General features: G+C 41.1%; 1 protein-coding gene and 1 long non-coding RNA gene across 2 annotated transcripts in view; both read left to right on the plus strand.

Moving 5' to 3' along the window:
• The window catches only part of LOC134732025 (uncharacterized), a 47,619-nt gene extending 43,640 nt beyond the window's left edge, over window positions 1–3,979 (plus strand). Inside the window, exon 3 of the long non-coding RNA XR_010114869.1 lies at window positions 3,958–3,979. This is a non-coding gene — a long non-coding RNA (uncharacterized lncRNA). The remainder of the gene's footprint in view (window positions 1–3,957) is intronic.
• The window catches only part of ZNF382 (zinc finger protein 382), a 180,781-nt gene that overhangs the window by 131,110 nt on the left and 31,985 nt on the right, over window positions 1–17,686 (plus strand). The window lies entirely within an intron of this gene.

A 17,686-nucleotide genomic window follows, 5' to 3' on the forward strand; every position in this document is an offset into this window, starting at 1 on the left:
TGGAGGTATACAAACCTTTGAACCCCATCTATGCTGCCATGGCTCCAGAAAGCACCATGATCCTTCCAAGCTTGGCTAAGGGTTCTTTCCAGATCAAAATGGAAGCACATTTTTTGCCTCCTTAAGTGACAGGGCTTTCCACCAACCTTCCAGTGGAAACATTCCTATGATAATTCAGTTTCATAACTAGCTTGCTAGAGTTCTAGAGAAGCACCCCAACTTCTGAATAAGTTCAGGTTCAGGAAATGAGGCAAGATTGTTCAAGTGTTTGAGGCGTGAAGCTCTGATCATCAACCCCAAAGTTTTCCTTTTCCCCTCTCTCAGGGCATCTGGAGCCCTCAGGAGTTGAAACTTTCCTTTATGGTCTTCTTGAAAACTGTGAGTGCCCACACATAACACAAAACTCCAGTTAGCAGCATTTTCATTCACAAGGAGACCCTTTGGGGCCCATACAGATTTTTTTTTTCAGGCTAGCCTAAAAATTATATTTTTTGAAAAAGAAAAAAGACATTATCTGTAGCTTGAGAGGCAGGAATTGTTTCTTTTTAAAATGCGTTTTTGTACTTTCTAAGTTTTCTGCACTTAAAAAAAAAAGATTCAAAGAACCCAGCAGATGTTTACTGTTAAACCTGAAAACATTTCTCAACCCCACTCACTTAAGAATCTATATAGTGGGAATCATGTTTTCTAATGCCCTTAAGTGTCTTAAAAATTTATCTGTTGGTTTTCAGTTAAATAAACACCCAGATGTGCTATTTTATAGATCATACAAAATATCAAATGTACCCCTTTTTATTCTCTGTATTCTGCATGGCTCCTTGGTCCCTGGCTTTCAGAGCTGAGCTAAAGTTCTTTGTCAAGCCAGGTTGACTGTAGCAAACAGAGCTCTCATTCCCTCTCAGCTCAAAGTAGTAAGTGACTGTTGTGGTTCATCTATGGGAGACTGTGCTAGCAGAGCTTCACTTTCCTGGACCTGCCGCAGAATGAGATAGAAAGGGAAGGAGCTGTAGCCACAGCATCTGGGAAGGCTGTAGTTCCTGCTGATGCTCTTGGTTCAGTCAATAGAAGAACAAACATGAGGATCAAATGGATGATCATAAGAGTCTTTGTGGAAGCTGTGGAGGGCAAAAAAAGAAGGGGATAAGATCTGAGTAGAAAGAGACTAAAAATGAATTCAAATTCATTAGCGTTGCTGGTGGAGACTGTTAATGATTCAAAGTATTTATTTGGATCAGAGAGTCACGGGACTGTTCAATTGAGTGTTTATTTAGAAAAATAGAGCTAGCAGACTCTCCAGAAAGTATAAATTGGGCTTTGGCAGGAAACCAGCTTCTTTTTGCCATCAGAGTGTCATGCGAGTCTCAGGAATGGCAAACATCTGTTTGAAGGATATCCTGACCTTGAATCGGCAGAAAACTCAGAAGAAACTGCATCAGGATTTGATGTGTAGTTGTCATTTAAGACAGCAAGTGCAGTGGGTATCATTGTGGCCAAGTGTTAACAATGGACCAACTATTCAATAAATATTTGCTGAATGTCTACTATGTGCCAGTTACTGCTATGTGCTGGGGATAGAACAGTTACTAGGACATACCTATGGCTCAAATAATTTATTGCTTCACATAGACACTGGGATAAAAGTTCACAGTGTGTTGTCATGAATATACTGTACATTTACCATGTTCTTTTCTTGTTCAGGTTAGAATTTGGTGGACAATTACAATGGATATAATATACATCAGCGAGAGAAGCTAAGCCTAGCTCACTATCTTGTACTGCCTAGTTAGCCATTTTTTTTCTCTTGACCATTTACTCATTAAAATATTGGCAGGCCCACTGAGGATGGTTGTGTTAAGATTAAAATTATGGAAATATCCTGAAATTAATGAGCATAAGTTTGCTTTTGCACACTTTGTGCCAGATATTTTTCAGAACTTGTATTTCTTTTTTTTTCTTTCTTTTTCCTTTCTTTTCTTTTTTTTTTTGAGACGGAGTCTTGCTCTGTCACCCAGGCTGGAGTGCAGGGGTGCGTTCTTGGCTCACTGCAACCTCCACCTCCTGGATTCAAGCAATTCTCCTGCCTCAGCCTCCTGAGTAGCTGGGATTACATGCACTGGCCACCATGCCTGGCTAATTTTTTTGTATTTTTAGTAAAGACGGGGTTTCGCCATGTTGGTCACACTGGTCAGAATTCGTATTTCTGATTTTATGTAGGTAAAAGGGTAGATATATATTATGTAATACCACTGGTGAGTGCTACAACAATATCTTTTAATTAAGATATTAATATCTCTGCCATTAGGTGGGTATGAAAATTGACACTAATTGTGATAAAGATGATAAGTAGCCTCATTATGCAATATGAAAAATATTTAGTTTTCAAATTTTTAAAAAAAATTTTAGAATTGTAGCCTGTAGTCCTAACAACTTGGAAGGCTGAGATGGGACGATCACTTGAGCCCTTGGAGTTCAAGACCAGCCTGGGCAACATAGTGAGATCTTGTCTCAAAATAAATTTTTTTTTCCCAGAATTGTAACTAAGAAATGATGGACTTAGAGTATTAGTGAAGAGTATACACTATAATTCAAATAATTTATTGCTTCACATAGATACTGGAATAATAGTTCATAAAATGTGTTGCCATGAATATACTATACTTTTGCTGTGACTATATCATCAGATTTACCTAGAAAACAAAATGGATTTTTCCTTACAAACAAATTTAATTGAAGGAAAATCACCACCACCTCTTACTGAAGATCTTATGCCATTCATGTTTGGGTTGTTTCCCATGTTTCAAGGCTGGTATTCCCTTGGGATCACTCTGCTAGTCAACTTCTTGTGAACTGTAATGTGAAATAGGAAACAGAATACCACCAGAGCCACACTAAAGCTTCTGAATTGGAGCCAGGAAGTATTTAATTTGATGCACTAAACAGCATAAAGCCAACATCCTGGCCCATGACCCCAGTGGTATCAGCATCAACAGCTGGATAAAAGCAGGGGTGGGAGGGATACAAAGATGGGTTGGTGAATACAACCTACTTGCCTCGAGTCTGCATTTGTGCATCCCAAACTTCTTTCTGGGTTTGTACTTTCTGTTCCCTCTATCTGGAACACACTTCCTTACAACTTTTGAAGAACCAGTTTCTTCTCATAATTTAAGCATCAGCTTTGATGACACCTCTGAGGGAAGCATTCCTTGACCACCCTATTTATTTATTTATTTATTTGAGATGGAGTCTCACTCTGTCACCCAGGCTGGAGTGCAGTGGCATGATCTTGGCTCACTGCAAAGTCTGCCTCCTGGGTTCAGGCGATTCTCCTGCCTCAGCCTCCTGAGTAGCTGGGATTACAGGCGCCCACCACCACACTTGGCTAATTTTTGTATTTTTTTTAGTAGAGACAGTGTTTCACCATGTTGCTGAGGCTGGTCTTGAACTCCTGACCTCAAGTGATCTGTCTACCTTGGCCTCCCAAAGTACTGGGATTACAGGCATGAGCCACCACGCCTGGCCAACCAACCTATTTAATGTTGTCCAGTCACTCTTTATGACATTACCTCATTTTTATTTTCTTCAAAGCACTTCTATGCAATCATCTTGTCATTTGTTTGCTTATTTACTTGTTTATTATTTTTCTTCTTCACAGAGTAAAGACCTATCTGACTTGTCCATTGGATCCTTAGTCCGTAGAGCAGTACCTGGCACATTAAGGGGCCAAATAAATATTTGCTGGATACATGAATGACCCTTGTGATATCACTAGTTTCCCTACTTTATAATGGCTGAAGCACTCTCATACCAACATCTCAGTGATCCTTTTGTGACAAGTGTCCCAGAAGAAAAAAATATTGCAAATGTGGGAAACATGATGGGTCACAAAGTGTGGTAGAATATTACATTAGCTTCATAAACTGTGAATCATAAATCATGGTTCCATCTGTTCTGTGACAGAGTGAAAACAGCAAAATTTTCCACGAGATAGAAACTAAAAACAAAGAGAAGTCACAAGTTTCAAGTCATGGAGTGCCTGTTACTATTATTTTGGATCATTTTCCCTGTCCTCTACTCTTCAGCAACCATTTCAGTCATGCTGTGCCTTTCTGGAACAGGCTCAGGAATCTACTCATAGTAGATATTGGTTTCCTCCAATCTAAACATTTTTTGCCCTATAACTTCATGCTTGGCACAAAGAAGCCACTCAACAAATACTTGTTTGTAAATTCCACTATTATAAGTTTATTCTTCTTTGATTTTTTAAATAAAATAAAAATATCCTTTAGAAAAGGTAACCTGCTTATAAAGAAAACCCATTTATTCACAATCTAGTATTAATCTCATTGAAAGATTTGATGGAGTATAGAGTACAGAACAGTTTTTTGAGCATGGATTATTACTTGGGCAGGAAAAGTCTGGGTGTGGCACAAGGAGTCCTGAGGAGTGATGGGATGTTAGGGCATGAAGAAGAATGAAGAGTGTCCAAGACAACTGGTTCACGTTGCAATTTTATTGAAGGTCAGCAAAGTGGAGAATGCTGTTCTGGGAGAACTGGATGCCTTCAGATTATGCCAAGTAAAGGCAAGAGGTCACTAGGACCTCCTTCGGTCAACCAAACCACTGTCTCAGTATCTAGGAGAAATTAGATAAAACGAAGAACAGTACAGTACACAGATGACATTTCTGAGAAGCTTCTCAAGAAATTCATAGCAGTGATTGCTCCTGGAGAACAAAAATGAAGGATGAAAGGGTGGTGGGTGGGTCAGTAGAATTTTATTTTCCTCCTCATAATTTTTTTCTAGAGTTTTAATTTTTTTCCCATGAGAAAGTATGGATTTCACAATTATAAAATTCAAAAATTAGTAAAAATCATTCTTTTTTAGATTTAGCCATATTAAAATTCTAGCTTAATAAAAATAAATATCAAAACAAATGTAGTAAAATAGCACAGTGCTGTGGTTTGAATATTCTCAAACTCATATTGAAATTGAATTACCATTAGGATGGTATTGAGAGATGGGATCTTTGAGAGTGGCTGGGTCATGAGGGATCTGCTTTCATAAATGGATTAATACTGTTATTGTGAAAATGGGTTCCTGATACAAGATTAATTTCAGCTCTCATTTTTCTCTCGGTCTTGTGTGCTCACCTTTTTTTTTTTTTTTTTTTTTTTGAGACGGAGTCTCGTTCTCTCACCCAGGCTGGAGTGCAGTGGCGTGATCTCCGCTCGCTGCAAGCTCCGCCTCCCGGGTTCACACCATTCTCCTGCCTCAGCCTCTCCGAGTAGCTGGGACTACAGGTGCCCGCCACCACGCCCGGCTAATTTTTTTGTACTTTTAGTAGAGACGGGGTTTCACCATGGTCTTGATCTCCTGACCTCGTGATCCGCCCGCCTCGGCCTCCCAAAGTGCTGGGATTACAAGCGTGAGCCACCGCGCCCGGCCTGTGCTCACCTTTTGATGCTTTCCCCCATGTTATGACACAGTAAGAAGGCCCTCACAAGATGCAGACCCTTAATCTCGGACTTCCCAACCTCCAGAACCATGTCTGTTTTCTTTTTAAATTACTTAGTTTCTGTGGTATTCTGTTATAGCAGCAAAAAATAGAACAAGATATAGGAGGATGTCACAGCAAGGTTAAAATTAATATATCACAATAGAAGAAAAACCTTGCATTTGTAAGACAAAATTATTCATGCAATTTTTAAAATCTCTGTAGAATATTGCTCAACCTTCTCAAGACGTAATAGCAGCACTGAAAGCAGACCCAGTAATGGTTCTAGAACACAGATCCTTCAGGCTTAAGCTTCTCTGACAATATCGGCCCTACTCTACTCATTCCATTTTTCTTGTGACCTTCTTTCCTTTTTTCTCTCTCTCATTACCAGCTTAGACTGATGCCTCTCTGAGTGATTTGAATTCAAATCCCTCAAGAGAAGAATTGATTTGTCACTACATGGTATTCAGGGTAGGAATAATTTCCTGGCTTGCTTTATTCCCCTTGTATCTTTGCCATAAAATGCAATCGGCTAAGGGCATGTGTACATGCATCTGATTTTTTCAACCTGAAAGTTTCTAACACACACCTCCTGCACTTAAGAAATCCAAATAGTAATTCCTTACATTTAGAGCACACTAAATAGATTTTCAAGCCCTCATATGCACTGCCTTAGTTCATCTCTGGCAGAGAGGGGCTCTCCTATTGTGATCTTCTTCTAAAATGAAAGGGCTGTTTAAATCATAACTGCATGTAGGGAAAGAAGGTTTGCACACAGGTGTGAAGGTATTATGATCTATAGCTGTTGGGGAGTAAAAGGTTTTTCCAACTACTGTCTGCTTCTGGAACACTGAACCTTGTTTAGTTTAGAAGTCACTGAGCAAGCAGGGCACCATGGTTGTACCCAAGCTTTCAATAATTGTGGTTTGTGTAAGAGAAGAATTGTGCAGAGTTTGAGTGATATTAGAGTTACATCAAAAAAATTTTGAGGGTTTTCTTCATTTTCTGCTCCCACATTTTAGAAAGGGCAGGAGACTCTCATGTGGGAGAACTGTATTAGATGTGCCTTTATTTGGAACAGAGTGGAAGACCACAGAGATTGAGCCATCTTCTGCTCCTGTGCTTTTGTTCAGTGTTTTCACACGTTAATGCTTGTCTGACTTCTCCTTAATTGCAGTAAGTTACAGCCCCCCTCCCCAGCCTTTCAGTAGTTTGTTTCTTTTTTTTTTTTTTTTTTTTTTTGAGATGGAGTCTCGCTCTGTCGCCCAGGCTGGAGTGCAGTGGCGCAATCTTGGCTCACTGCAAGCTCCGCCTCCCGGGTTCACGCCATTCTCCTGCCTCGGCCTCTCCAAGTAGCTGGGACTACAGGCGCCCGCCACCACGCCCGGCTAATTTTTTTTTTTTTTTGTATTTTTTAGTAGAGACGGGGTTTCACCGTGGTCTCGATCTCCTGACCTCGTGATCCGCCCGCCTCGGCCTCCCAAAGTGCTGGGATTACAAGCGTGAGCCACCGCGCCCGGCCTCAGTAGTTTGTTTCTAAAAATGTCCTTGCAGGCAAACTTCTTGTAGGTTAAAAAAACGCAAGGAATTTACATTGAAATTAACAACACATACTTACTTTAAAAATTAACAGTGTATATGCATACATGTAATTGAACCTTGGCAGAGAGACCTATCTGTCCACCAAAAATACATTCTTCCCCCTCTATAGGGGAGGCCTAAGCTCTGACATACAATAAAGAAGGGAAAGTGTCCTTGAGGGTCATTGTCCAGACAAGAGGCTATATTTTCCAGCCTCTTTGCTGCAAATGTGAGCACGTGACTGCTTCTTGCCACAGAAGTGAGTTAATGTGTATCACGTCTGGGCTGGCAACATCTGCATTGAACTGAATAACAAGAAAAAAAAACCCTTTATTTTGCAAAGCTACTGAAATTTGAGGTTTATTTATTTCTTAAGTTGAGGGTCAGGAAACTTTTCTGTAAATAGCCAGATAGTAAATATTTTGGGCTTTGTAGGACACATACAGTCTCTGTCTCATATTCTTTTTTTTTTTTTTGGAGATGGAGTCTGGCTCTGTCGCCCAGGCTGGAGTGCTGGAGTGCAGTGACACGATCTCGGCTCACTGCAAGCTCCGCCTCCCGGGTTCACGCCATTCTCCTGCCTCAGCCTCCCCACTAGCTGGTACTACAGGCGCCCGCTACCACGCCCGGCTAATTTTTTGTATATATATATTTTTTTTAGTAGAGACGGGGTTTCACTGTGTTAGCCAGGATGGTCTCGATCTCCTGACCTCGTGATCCGCCCGCCTCGGCTTCCCAGAGTGCTGGGATTACAGGCGTGAGCCACCGCGCCTGGCCCTCTGTCTCATATTCTTTCTTCTTTTTATAAAAACTACCCTTGACTCACAAGTTATACAAAAACAGCTGCAGGTTTAACTAATTCAAGTTTTTAATACAATAAAAAACAACAAAAAACTCACACAATGAAAACAATGTAAATGGTGCATGAGATGTCACTACTATTAACTAGCAACCTATGAGGACTCAGGGAGAAGACCCTTAGGTCACCTTGGCCCACCATTCCACCGTGAAAATAACTGCACTGTGGCTCTCTCATTGTGGTGCTGAAGTGTTCCCAAGTCAGTACTATTTAATTGGTTCTCATAAATACAGGAATGCCTCCAAAGTTAAAGTTGAAGCAGTACATGAAACTAACAGAAAAGTAAATTCCTACAGCCTTAATTGGAGTACCTCAGAGTATGGCTGCTTTACTGCTTTCTCTCCCACTTTCTCAGCTTTGTCATCATACAGCATTTCTTATACTATTGATATACCTAGTTCAGTGCTAGATCTGACCGGAATCTTCCAACAATGCATCGACATCCACCAGCAGATCTTGAAGCTCTGCATGGTAGGACTCCAAGATGGCATCTACATTTCCTTGGCCCCCGCCCTCACACTACTTCTCATGGTTTCCGGACTCCCTGTTGGTATGCAGGTATTGTCAGGCTTGGCACCTTCCATTCCACCCAGGCCCTTGTCTCAGTTGGCACAGAATCCAAGACCACACAAAACTTCTAGGAAAGTTATTGTCCAACAATAGAATGAATAGATAAGTGGTAGATTATTCTGCAGCAACAACAATGGGAATTTGGAAGAATTGAAAATAGTATGAGAAAAAGCTCTTAACAGTATATTACATAAAAACAGCAGAATTGCAGATTATATATTCAAAATGAATTTAATTGTGTAAAAACAAAGACGAAGGAAGTACACTAAAATATTAACAGTGGTATTCCTGGGTGGTAGATTATGAGTGATTTTTTTCTTTTCTCTTTTCTTCTATTTTTTTTTTTTTTTTTTTTTGCGACGGAGTCCCCCTCTGTTGCCAGGCTGGAGTGCAGTGGCGTGATCTTGGCTCACTGCAACCTCTGACTCCCTGGTTGAAGCAATTCTCCTGCCTCAGCCTCCCTAGTAGCTGGGATTACAGGCATGTGCCACCATGCCTGGCTAATTTTTCTATTTTTAGTAGAGAGGGGGTTTCACCATGTCGGCCAGGATGGTCTCGATCTCCTGACCTCATGATCCACCTGCCTTGGCCTCCCAAGGCTGGGATTACAGGCATGAGCCACTGCACCCAGCCTTATGAATGACTTTTAAAAAATATTATTTTCTATGTTTTTTGAAAATATGTACAAATGACTCTGAGTTTTTTTTTTAATGACTAAGAAAATAAAAAGTAGTTCTTCCTATAAAATCTTTGGAGAGCTCTGCTGTCCAGAGTGAGTTCCCAGCCCAACTCCTGCCTTCTGAGAGCTTGGCTGGGAGAAGAACATAAGTCATCCTCAAGCCTATGTTCAGAACAGGAACAGGACAGGGAAGAGGAGGATGAATGCGAATCCAACTTAACAATGAGGTTTGAACCAGAGGGAATGTGCAGACCCAGAGCAACCTTGGTTTGGTGTGATCCATTTCTTCCTGCCTGCAAGTATTCAACTTGTTTCAGATCCAGTTTCTTATCTCAGCATATGCCCTGCACACTCTGCTTGTTCTCTATGCCCTCTCTTCACTCTTTAAGTCATGGCACTGGAAACAAAGGAAGCAAGAGAGGCTTTCAGACTAAAGCAGTGTGCTCATCTCTCATTCTCACCCTTCCACATTGAGGGTCAGGGCAGAAGCCTGTCTGCACTCTGTTCCTGCACCCCCACACCCACAGAACAGCCCCTTCATGATGCCTCTCATCTTTCTTGAGGCACCACTGTGGGGCTATTCTGCGTCTATCCCCACATAGCTCATCGTTTCACTTGTTTGTGCACATGTACGCACATGTATGCGAGTGCTCCTGAAAACATTTATTGGAACACATGCGTAGGCATAGCCTTCATTTATTCTGCCAGTTAACAAATTTCCCCTCTGCTTTGTGTAATTGCTGCACTTGGGGACAAGTGTGCTGGCTAAGGGAACAGTAAGTGCAAAGGCCTTGAGTCAAGAACGGGTTTGATTCTTGCCCTCCAGTTGTTCCCATTGTAGTGAAAGAGACAGATCAGTAAACACATAAATGCAATGCTGTGTGATAGACATTTATCACTTAGCATTTATAATTAACACTGACATTTAAAAATGTATGTTATTTATCGTCTTGGTCCCCGATAGAAAATAAGCTCCACGAGGGCAAAGGTTTTTGCATTTTTTTTTTGTTCATTCAGTGTCTCTAGAACCTCAAAGAGCTACAGGCACATAGTAGATACTCAATGTTGTTTGAATTGAAGAAAAAAACCCACATTTATCCCTCTGCTCCCATTTTCCCTCCCCAGAGGCAACTGGTGTTATTAGGCCCTGGGAGGAGTGTACTATTTCAACAGACCACCATGTTCTCCACCAAACTTTGACTTTAGGACTGCAGGTGAGTCTCTGAGTATCCCACAATTTGGGGGATTCTACTTGCCAGGAGGTGTAGGATGCTGTCCACCAGCTGTAATGTTGGCTGCAATTGGCTGTGGTCCTCTGAGGCTCATAAGGACCTGGATACCCTTTTTGACTGCGGTGCAAAGGAGGAATCAGGGTCTGGCTAAACTCTGGAGACTGCATTCAGGCTTTGGTGGGGACTTGGCATTTAGCAAAATACATACCTGCTGCCACGTATCGTGAGGCCCTCTCCTTCAACTCGTGGCCTAAGCTTGATAGGCAGGGGACCTTGCAGGAGATAGTCTCTGTATGTGAATGTGTAAAACCTGAGCTGCATGGAGCCCTCAGTGCCACAAATGTCCAGAGCCTTTGCTTTTGGAGTGGACTTGATGTATGACCCTTGAGCAGCACCCTGACGAAAGACCAAATTGCAGGGTCAGGGACCTGGTTTCCATCTCAGAAGAAATATCTTTTTCAGAAATACTCAAGTATCCACAGAGTATCTGAGGAGTCGAATTGAATTTTCCATCATTCCCTTTATAGATGAACAAGGCCTGAATTTTATACTTGGAGCAATTTACAATTTATAATTTATAAGTATTAAGGAAATAAATTAATAATTACTAAACATCCATTATCCTTGATGGATTAATTATAAACTATGGTCCAAAAAGTTTAAAAGTGCCCAAGACCACACACTTATTAAGACCTCAAAGAGCTACAGACACATAGTAGTTGCTCAATGTTGTTTGAATGGATGAAAAAACCCCCAAATTTATTTATCCCTCTGCTCCCATTTTCCCTCCCCAGAGGCAACCAGTGTTGTTAGGCCCTGGGAGGAGTGTGTTATTTAAACAGACCACCATGCTTTCCACCAAGCTTTGACTCTGGGACTGCAGATAAGTCTCTGAGTATCCCACAATTTGGGAGGTTCTACTTGCCAGGAGGTGTAGGCCACTTAATTAGTGTTAGAAACTTGGATGCCTCCAAGTTCCCATTTATGTTTCGTTTGTTTCTGTAAATCCACTGGGTCAAATTACTACATTTTTGGATTCTGAGTATCTTCCATAAAGCCTAACACATCATAGACTCAACAAATCTTTGTTAATAAACAGAAGAGGCCTGGCACAGTGGCTTACACCTGTAATTGTAGCGCTTTGGGAGGCTAAGGTGGGCAGATCACCTGAGGTCAGGAGTTCAAGACCAGCCTGGCCCACATGGTGAAACCCCATCTCTACTAAAAAAAACAAAAATTAGCCAGACGTGGAGGTGTGCATCTGTATTCCCAGCAACTTGGGAGGCTGAGGCAGCAGAATTGCTTGAACCTGGGAGACAGAGGTTGCAGTGTGTCAAGACTGTGCCACTGCACTCCAACCCGGATGATAGAGTGAGGCTCCATCTCAAAAAATAGACAAAAATAAAAATAGAAGAAAAAATCTTCATTAGTCCCAAAGACTTTTTTTCTTAAATTTCCAACTTTTAAGTTCAGGAGTACATGTATAGGATGTGCAGGTTTGTTACGTAGGTAAACGTCTGTCATGGTGGTTTGCTGCACAGATCATCTCATCACGTAGATATTTAAGCCCAACATCCACTAGCTATTCTTCCTGATCCTCTCCCTCCTCCCACCCCCTGTCCTCCGACAGACCCCAGTGTGTGTTGTTCTCCCCATGTGTCCATGTGTTCTCATCATTTAGCTCCCACTTATAAGTGAGAACATGTGGTATTTGGTTTTCTGTTCCTGTGTTAGTTTGCTAAGGATAATGGCCTCTAGCTCCATCCACGTCCCCGCAAAGGACATGATCTCATTCCTTTTTATGGCTAGATAGTATTCCATGGTGTATATGTACCACATATTCTTTATCCAGTCTATCATTGATGGGCATTTAGGTTGAGACCATGTCTTTGCTATTGTGAATAGTGATACAATGAACATATGTGTGTGTGTGACTTTATAATAGAACGATTCCTATTCCTTTGGGTATATACTCAGTAATGAGATTGCTGGGTTGGATGTTTTTGTCTCTAGGTCTTTTAGGAATAGCCACACTGTCTTCCACAATTGTTAAACTAATTTACACTCCCACCAACAGTGTAAAAATGTTCCTTTTCCTCCACAACCTTGCCAGCATCTGTTGTCTTTTGACTTCTTGATAATAGCCATTCTGGGCCAGGAGCAGTGGCTCACACCTGTAATCCCAGCATTTTGGGAGGCCGAGATGAGCAGATCACATGAGGTCAGGAGTTGGAGACGAGCCTGACCAGCATGGAAAAACCCTGTCTCTACTAAAAATACAAAAATTAGCTGAGCGTGGTGGTGCACGTCTGTAATCCCAGCTACTTGGGATGCTGAGGCACGAGAATTGCTTGAATCTGGGAGGTGGAGGTTGCAGTGAGCCAGGATCATGCCACTGTACTCCAGCCTGGGCAACAAAGCAAGACTCTGCCTCAATAATAATAATAATTATTATAGTAATGGCCATTCTGACTGGAGTGACATGGTACGTCATTGTGGTTTTGATTTGCATTTTTCTTTTTTTTTTTTTTGTGATTAGCAAGGTTTTATTTATTTATTTATTTTTTTATTTTTATTTTTTTATTATACTTTAGGGTTTTAGGGTACATGTGCACAATGTGCAGGTTTGTTACATATGTATCCATGTGCCATGTTGATTTCCTGCACCCATTAACTCGTCATTTAGCATTAGGTGTATCTCCTAATGCTGTCCCTCCCCCCTCCCCCCACCCCACAACAGTCCCCGGAGCGTGATGTTCCCCTTCCTGTGTCCATGAGTTCTCATTGTTCAATTCCCACCTATGAGTGAGAACATGTGGTGTTTGGTTTTTTGTCCTTGCGATAGTTTACTGAGAATGATGTTTTCCAGTTTCATCCATGTCCCTACAAAGGACACGAACTCATCATTTTTTATGGCTGCATAGTATTCCATGGTGTATATGTGCCACATTTTCTTAATCCAGTCTATCGTTGTTGGACATTTGGGTTGGTTCCAACTCTTTGCTATTGAGAATAGTGCCGCAATAAACATACGTGTGCATGTGTCTTTATAGCAGCATGATTTATAGTCCTTTGGGTATATACCCAGTAATGGGATGGCTGGGTCAAATGGTATTTCTAGTTCTAGATCCCTGAGGAATCGCCACACTGACTTCCACAATGGTTGAACTAGTTTACAGTCCCACCAACAGTGTAAAAGTGTTCCTATTTCTCCACATCCTCTCCAGCACCTGTTGTTTCCTGATTTTTTAATGATGGCCATTCTAACTGGTGTGAGATGGTATCTCACTGTGGTTTTGATTTGCATTTCTCTGATGGCCAGTGATGAGGAGCATTTCTTCATGTGTTTTTTGGCTGCATAAATGTCTTCTTTTGAGAAGTGTCTGTTCATGTCCTCTGCCCACTTTTTGATGGGGTTGTTTGTTTTTTTCTTGTAAATTTGTTTGAGTTCATTGTAGATTCTGGATATTAGCCCTTTGTCAGATGAGTAGGTTGCAAAAATTTTCTCCCATTGTGTAGGTTGCCTGTTCACTCTGATGATAGTTTCTTTTGCTGTGCAGAAGCTCTTTAGTTTAATGAGATCCCATTTGTCGATTTTGGCTTTTGTTGCCATTGCTTTTGGTGTTTTAGACATGAAGTCCTTGCCCATGCCTATGTCCTGAATGGTATTGCCTAGGTTTTCTTGTAGGATTTTAATGGTTTTAGGTCTAACATATAAGTCTTTAATCCATCTTGAATTAATTTTTGTATAAGGTGTAAGGAAGGGATCCAGTTTCAGCTTTCTACATATGGCTAGCCAGTTTTCCCAGCACCATTTATTAAATAGGGAATCCTTTCCCCATTTCTTGTTTTTGTCAGGTTTGTCAAAGATCAGATAGTTGTAGCTATGCGGCATCATTTCTGAGGGCTCTGTTCTGTTCCATTGATCTATGTCTCTGTTGTGGTACCAGTACCATGCTGTTTTGGTTACTGTAGACTTGTAGTATAGTTTAAAGTCAGGTAGCGTGATGCCTCCAGCTTTGTTCTTTTGGCTTAGGATTGACTTGGCGATGCGGGCTCTTTTTTGGTTCCATATGAACTTTAAAGTAGTTTTTTCCAATTCTGTGAAGAAAGTCATTGGTAGCTTGATGGGGATGGCATTGAATCTATAAATTACCTTGGGCAGTATGGCCATTTTCATGATATTGATTCTTCCAACCCATGAGCATGGAATGTTCTTCCATTTGTTTGTATCCTCTTTTATTTCATTGAGCAATGGTTTGTAGTGCTCCTTGAAGAGGTCCTTCACATCCCTTGTAAGTTGGATTCCTAGGTATTTTATTGTCTTTGAAGCAATTGTGAATGGGAGTTCACTCATGATTTGGCTCTCTGTTTGTTTGTTATTGGTGTACAAGAATGCTTGTGATTTTTGTACATTAATTTTGTATCCTGAGACTTTGCTGAAGTTGCTAATCAGCTTAAGGAGATTTTGGGCTGAGACAATGGGGTTTTCTAGATATACAATCATGTCATCTGCAAACAGGGACAATTTGACTTCCTCTTTTCCTAATTGAATACCCTTTATTTCCTTCTCCTGCCTGATTGCTCTGGCCAGAACTTCCAGCACTATGTTGAATAGGAGCGGTGAGAGAGGGCATCCCTGTCTTGTGCCAGTTTTCAGAGGGAATGCTTCCAGTTTTTGCCCATTCAGTATGATATTGGCTGTGGGTTTGTCGTAGATAGCTCTTATTATTTTGAGATACGTCCCATCAATACCTAATTTATTGAGAGTTTTTAGCATGAAGGGTTGTTGAATTTTGTCAAAGGCCTTTTCTGCATCTATTGAGATAATCATGTGGTTTTTGTCTTTGGTTCTGTTTATATGCTGGATTACATTTATTGATTTGCGTATGTTGAACCAGCCTTGCATCCCAGGGATGAAGCCCACTTGATCATGGTGGATAAGCTTTTTGATGTGCTGCTGGATTCGGTTTGCCAGTATTTTATTGAGGATTTTTGCATCAATGTTCATCAAGGATATTGGTCTCAAATTCTCTTTTTTGGTTATGTCTCTGCCAGGTTTTGGTATCAGGACGATGTTGGCTTCGTAAAATGTGTTAGGGAGGATTCCCTCTTTTTCTATCGATTGGAATAGTTTCAGAAGGAATGGTACCAGTTCCTCCTTGTACCTCTGGTAGAATTCAGCTGTGAATCCATCAGGTCCTGGACTCTTTTTGGTTGGTAAGCTATTGATTATTGCCACAATTTCAGAACCTGTTATTGGTCTATTCAGAGATTCAACTTCTTCCTGGTTTAGTCTTGGGAGGGTGTATTTGTCGAGGAATTTATCCATTTCTTCTAGATTTTCTAGTTTATTTGCATAGAGGTGTTTGTAGTATTCTCTGATGGTAGATTGTATTTCTGTGGGATTGGTGGTGATATCCCCTTTTTTGTTTTTTATTGCATCTATTTGATTCTTCTCTCTTTTCTTCTTTATTAGTCTTGCTAGCGGTCCATCAATTTTGTTGATCTTTTCAAAAAACCAGCTCCTGGATTCATTAATTTTTTGAAGGGTTTTTTGTGTCTCTATTTCCTTCAGTTCTGCTCTGATTTTAGTTATTTCTAGCCTTCTGCTAGCTTTTGAATGTGTTTGCTCTTGCTTTTCTAGTTCTTTTAATTGTGATGTTAGGGTGTCAATTTTGGATCTTTCCTGCTTTCTCTTGTGGGCATTTAGTGCTATAAATTTCCCTCTACACACTGCTTTGAACGTGTCCCAGAGATTCTGGTATGTTGTGTCTTTGTTCTCGTTGGTTTCAAAGAACATCTTTATTTCTGCCTTCATTTCATTATGTACTCAATAGTCATTCAGGAGCAGGTTGTTCAGTTTCCATGTAGTTGAGCGGTTTTGAGTGAGTTTCTTAATCCTGAGTTCTAGTTTGATTGCACTGTGGTCTGAGAGACAGTTTGTTATAATCTCTGTTCTTTTACATTTGCTGAGAAGAGCTTTACTTCCAACTATGTGGTCAATTTTGGAATAGGTGTGGTGTGGTGCTGAAAAAAATGTATATTCTGTTGATTTGGGGTGGAGAGTTCTGTAGATGTCTATTAGGTCCACTTTATGTAGAGCTGAGTTCAATTCCTGGATATCCTTGTTAACTTTCTGTCTCGTTGATCTGTCTAATGCTGACAGTGGGGTGTTAAAATCTCCCATTATTATTGTGTGGGAGTTTAAGTCCCTTTGTAGGTCACTGAGGACTTGCTTTATGAATCTGGGTGCTCCTGTGTTGGGTGCATATATATTTAGGATAGTTAGCTCTTCTTGTTGAATTGATCCCTTTACCATTATGTAATGGCCTTCTTTGTCTCTTTTGATCTTTGTTGGTTTAAAGTCTATTTTATCAGAGACTAGGATTGCAACCCCTGCCTTTTTTTGTTTTCCAGTTGCTTGATAGATCTTCCTCCATCCCTTTATTTTGAGTCTATGTGTGTCTCTGCACGTGAGATGGGTTTCCTGAATACAGCACACTGATGGGTCCTGACTCCTTATCCAGTTTGCCAGTCTGTGTCTTTTGATTGGAGCATTTAGCCCATTTACATTTAACGTGAATATTGTTATGTGTGAATCTGATCCTGTCATTATGATGTTAGTTGGTTATTTTGCTCGTTAGTTGCTATAGTTTCTTCCTAGCCTCGATGGTCTTTACAATTTGGCATGTTTTTGCAGGGGCTGGTACCGGTTGTTCCTTTCCATGTTTAGTGCTTCCTTCAGGAGCTCTTTTAGGGCAGGCCTGGTGGTGACAAAATCACTCAGCGTTTGCTTGTCTGTAAAGAATTTTATTTCTCCTTCACTTATGAAGCTTAGTTTGGCGGGATAGGAAATTCTGGGTTGAAAATTCTTTTTTTTTTTTTTTTTTTTTTTGAGACAGAGTCTCACTCTGTCGCCCGGGCTGGAGTGCAGTGGCGCAATCTCGGCTCACTGCAAGCTCCGCCTCCTGGGTTCACGCCATTCTCCTGCCTCAGCCTCCGAGTAGCTGGGACTACAGGCGCCCACCACCGCGCCCGGCTAATTTTTTGTATTTTTTAGTAGAGACGGGGTTTCACCGTGGTCTCGATCTCCTGACCTTGTGATCCGCCCGCCTCGGCCTCCCAAAGTGCTGGGATTACAAGCGTGAGCCACCGCGCCCGGCCGAAAATTCTTTTCTTTAAGAATGTTGAATATCGGCCCCCACTCTCTTCTGGCTTGTAGAGTTTCTGCTGAGAGATCAGCTGTTAGTCTGATGGGCTTCCCTT

This window comes from Symphalangus syndactylus, chromosome 13 (genome assembly GCF_028878055.3).
Source record: "Symphalangus syndactylus isolate Jambi chromosome 13, NHGRI_mSymSyn1-v2.1_pri, whole genome shotgun sequence".
NCBI lineage: Eukaryota > Metazoa > Chordata > Mammalia > Primates > Hylobatidae > Symphalangus > Symphalangus syndactylus.